Consider the following 5093-nt stretch of genomic DNA (forward strand, 5'->3'; position numbering starts at 1 on the left):
AGCGCACCTTATACCATCCACTAAAAAAACCAAGAAACTCTGACATGAAGAGGAAAAGTCAGGCTGGTTATATCGAATGTCAAGATCAACACACACCGCTGCTGCTATATAAGTAAAGTCCTGTTATATATTAGGGTTCATAAAAAACACAATAACAGTTGGAGATTTCAACTATATCATTTTATAGGTAACTTGAAATCTGCAACTTTTTAGGAGTTGAGAACAATTAAAAAGGTCTAATAAAGCAAATAATCAGTTCAGCTGAGGGTTCAGTTAAATAACAGCTGGAAGGAAAGCCAGAAGACACTTGGGTCTCGAGGACCGGGTTTGAGAAGTCTTGTACTAGACAATGCAGTACACTTGTACTCAATGCAAGGCACAGATTTGAGTGAATTGTTTTATTTGTCCACTAGTGGGTGCTGTTAAACAATCTAAAATAACATGTTTTAATGCTGTCTTGTACACAGAAACTCCAGTGAGGGCAACATTTCCTCGTCACACTGAAATTCAGTCTCGGGGTCAGACAGTCCACTCCGTGCTTCAATTTCTTGTGCTTGTCTTGTTTGCTCCCATGCCCTGAAGAGTTTCCTCTCTGAGTCTTGCTGACCTCACAGCTGTACTTATATAAGCTCGGGAATAAACACGTTTGTCGTCTTGTAAATAAAACCATGCCACTTCTCTCCCCTATAGGAAGACAATGGAATAAAACGTCTCTGGAGCTTCTATAGCATTCAGCACTGTCAGAATTATTGCTGATTTATATCTGTCGATCTATCTATAATGTTTCCGTACATAAATAATCAAGACCAAATTATTAATATAGTAATAATTGATTATTGTTCCAGCCCAACTACATGTAAGGTGCAAATAAATCCGTTCATACTGTGGTAAATTATATAAAAAGAAAAAAAAAATGAAATAATAATTTCATCTTTTTTTCTTGGTAAAACCCATCGGTATACTTGACTATAAGTTCTACTTGACTAATTCTTCTGGTTCAGGGAGATGGGGTAAGTGAGTTTGAAACAGGTTTTTAGTTTTGCACGCCCCTGTTCATTTTTATGAGGCCAGCAAATTCCACACTTTATTGCATTAATAGGCAAGGTTGTTTCTAACCCTAAAAGGCAATTGGTATTATTATTTTGTGATGGGACGATAAAATGCAAAACAGCAAGTAGCTTTGATATGTGCCTGTAGAATATTAGTTGCTGGCTTCTTTTGGGGACTTATCGACGCTTCCCCTTTATTGCTACAAAGCTGTTCTTGGCAGCAAGCCACGCAGGAGGTTTTTATTAAAGTCTTTTTTTTTTTTTGTTGCTAGTTTTGGAACTGTGACAAAAGTAGATGATGTACAGTAAGCAAAAATAGATTCCATATATATATCTTTTTTTATTTGAAAGGGTGTCACAAGGCAAAAAAGAAACATGCAAGACACCGTGTGGCAGAGAGAACTGGCTCGGCACCCCTAGCTGGTGGTTGACTGACTCAACAGGGAGGTCAGAAAAGCTCGCTCTGCATCTGTGACTTCTGTTCTTCCTGCTTCTGAGATGCCTGATGTGCGTTTTGGGATCGTCCGTGTCTGCTTTGCAGCTGGTCACGTGGCTTTCCTTCCTGGGGGCCAACTCTTTGGATTCGGGGGCCGGGGGTGCTTTCTCCTTCTCTTTGGATGCCACCTCAGCGCTGCCCCCCTCCTGGGCAAGCGGGACGCCCCCTGCGTCCCCCCAATCGATCACCTTGTCCCAGCCGTTCCACTTGGCCCAGTAGTCATAGTCAGCCCACGACACGCTCTACACCTTCTTCCTGCGGAAGGGCAGGACCCCGTCGTCTGAAGGCAGGTTGCTGTAACAAACCGGCTCAAGGTTTTTGCCGATGTCGAATTTCAGCACAGCGGCAGAATAACTAGTATCCTTAGCCTTACTGACATCCACTGTCTTCCAGGTGCTTTTAACGCTTTTATAAATACATGGCTCATTTATTTAAAAAAAAAAAAAAAAAAAAAAATTCTTACAAGCATTGTAATAAAAAGTGATTATTGCAACATAAATAATTTATCAAGACATAAACAAGTTTTAATTGTACAAGCCATGGAACTATCGGCAGGTTTATGATGTCATTCTGTATGAAGCCAGAATTCTTGGCGCTGATGTCACTGATATTCTGTCATAAGAACTCTGACACCTTGTAGCCATGGTGATAGAATGTTTAGATTCATCTGCTAAAAACTTTTTTCAGACTGAGATTTGAAATGCAACGTTTCCCTTTTAATTCGTTTTTTAAGTTAAATTGTGTAATATCAGGTTTTCCCAAGACGCAGCTAGATTATGAAATCATTTTAGGTAGCAAACAGTTCTAATTTGAGATCAAAACCTATAACTGCAATATAAATACTATTTTAGATATTATAATTTGATAAAAAGAAAAGTATACAAAATATTGAGTACTATTTTAAACAGCTGTAGCGATCAATGAATTCATACCAAGTACAGTAAATTATTACACTTCAAAAGGATACCTAAAAATAAAATGGGTGATTGAAAACGAAATGGTACTTATTTCATCAATACATTGGACTAATGTGCTGACCCCTTTACCCTGGGGGAGCAGAGGGTCCTTTGATGCCAAGCCATGATGTCTCCTTGGTTATGAAATGATGTCATAATTGTCATTTGCCTCAGCTAATACCCATCAAGTTAAATGCAGAAACACATACAATAACTTGGAAAAAACACGCAACATTTGTTTCACTGGCTGAAAACATAACATTGAAAGACTTCAAATCAAAATACAACCAAGGTTAAGGCTGAGCCGATCCGGAAGAAGAACTTGTTTTACCTCAGTTTCCAATTCTCAGCTGAAAAATAGACTTTTGTGGCTTTATATATTCAGATTGTTCTAATAAAAGGTATCACCAAATTTCTTTTATATGGACCAGCACTGCTTATCCTATTCAACAGCCAAAATCATAATCTAAATCAACCTCAATCCATATATTCAGATTGTTCTAATAAAAGGTATAAGAAAGTTTACACCAAATAGCTTATTGATCTTTCAAGCAGCTTCTTGAAGGATCCCATAAAAAAGTGGACCCCTGGTCCTTGTTTCTTTTTTCAGGCAAAAAGTCCCTGCTGTCAATCCTATTCAACAGCTTTCAAAATCATAATCTAAATCAACCTCAATCCATATATTTGCGAGGATATTAACAGAATGCTCTTACACTCTGCCAACAATTGAAACTTTGCAAACCTTCACTATTTTGTATGTTTAATTAAATAAAATAAAAACTTTTCTAGTTTGTATCTATTTATTTATTTATTTTGGATTGTATAGTAAAAATGCTTTTAAAAAGGTAAGTGAACACTTGTATGAGGGAGACCAGGTTGTATCTGGAGCATTTGTCATGCAAATAAACAGCTTTAACTAACACCATCAAGCCAGAGGAGAAATCTGTAGGTGCTATTAGTGAACCAAACTAGATCCGTCAAGAAGATTCATGGTGGTGCAGTTTGGAAATAAAAAAATAATAATTAAAATATATATACACACACACACACACCCCACTGGTGCTGCTGTGTCCCCTTTTGTGGTATCTGGTCCTGTGATAATACCGGGCAATTACCAAGACCCATGATAACCGTCACTGTGACACCATGTGCATTTGCAGCTTCCCTGTCACAAGACGTCAAGCATTCTGTGAGGCTGGCTGGGTAGTGATGTCACAGCACTTGCACAATACACATACTGTACGTTCTGCTGCTCAATCCCTTTCTGGTAACTGTTCTTATAAATATGGGGATTAGTCTGTTTAATATAAAGACTAGTAAAAAGGTATTTGCTTTGGTGTTTTGTTCAGTGCAATACCTGTAGCCGGTAATATCTGAAATTTAATTAAGTATAAAATTGAGGGAACACGAAGCACTTGGGCTTGGAACATGGTTTCAGGAGAATAGGTTTCACGGCACACCAGGGGAGACTTGAGGTTTGATACAGCGAAGCTGCCTCAAACTAGGTCTCCCAGTCTCCTGGAACCAGGTTTCAAGCCACTGTTCCTGAAACCACTTCTGAGGATCAAAGTGTGAAGACGTGCATAAACATTAATCAATTAACTGCTTTTGAGGCACATCATTAGCAGCTGTACTTCAGCTTCATTTTCAGGGTTTCGTGATTCAGGAACACGAGTCATGTAGAAATCAAAGCCCCAGTACCACATATCAGGTGCCTTCTGAGAAGCCCCGAATAAAGAAACATTGTGGAATTGTTGATTTAAAGAGAAAATAAAAGTAAAATGATCCGGGGTTGAAATCTGCAAGCTGAGGGCTGTGTTCTAAAAACGAGATCCTCAAACGGGAAGCAAGTTTATTTTTTATATGAAGCTGCACAAGCTCCATTCAGCAGCCTGAAACGCATGGTATCTCAAAGATCTGCATTTGCAAGGGCTCTGTAGAACACAGAATTTAGAACACGCCAATTAGAGGTAGGAACTGCCAGAAACACAAGCTGCTTATACAAACATTGCTAATCAGTTATGACTTGAGAGTTTTGTCTTCTAAGCACACACGTTCTCAAGCCTCAGCCCAGGAAGGTGCACGCCCTTTTTATAGCAATGCCCTCATTTGGTCAGTTATTATCACCCTCGACAAAGTGCAGGTTTTCAAAACGTATTGATTCAAAGGGACTTTTCTAAACCTATTAAACTCGCTGAAAGCAGTTAGCCCAATTGCCATAATTACAAAGTCACTTGTACGGTGGTTTCCAGAACAAGTGCAGTGATGTCATTTTGTTCTGCTGTCAGGTCTACATTACCACTAAAGCACTGAGAAGGGAGTAGTGCTTGAATTCATTCTGCAGTTTGCTGGTTGGTGAAGGAGTAAGCTTTAAATAGCCTCGTGTTGTGTGCTTATTAACTGTGAGAATGGTCTGCCTCTTTAAGCTGCATTCAATTGCCTCTCTTATTATCTTTTTCAATTCACAGATGAGGTCTGTTCTCACCAGATCTCTTTACTCGATTCCTTCAGAAGTCCAGCTTTAAAAAAAGGAGGATTCTGCTGGCCTGTATTTGCAATCCGCGTAATGCATTGCAAAATATTTCCCAGTAT

Source organism: Polyodon spathula, chromosome 27 (genome assembly GCF_017654505.1).
Source record: "Polyodon spathula isolate WHYD16114869_AA chromosome 27, ASM1765450v1, whole genome shotgun sequence".
Taxonomy (NCBI): domain Eukaryota; kingdom Metazoa; phylum Chordata; class Actinopteri; order Acipenseriformes; family Polyodontidae; genus Polyodon; species Polyodon spathula.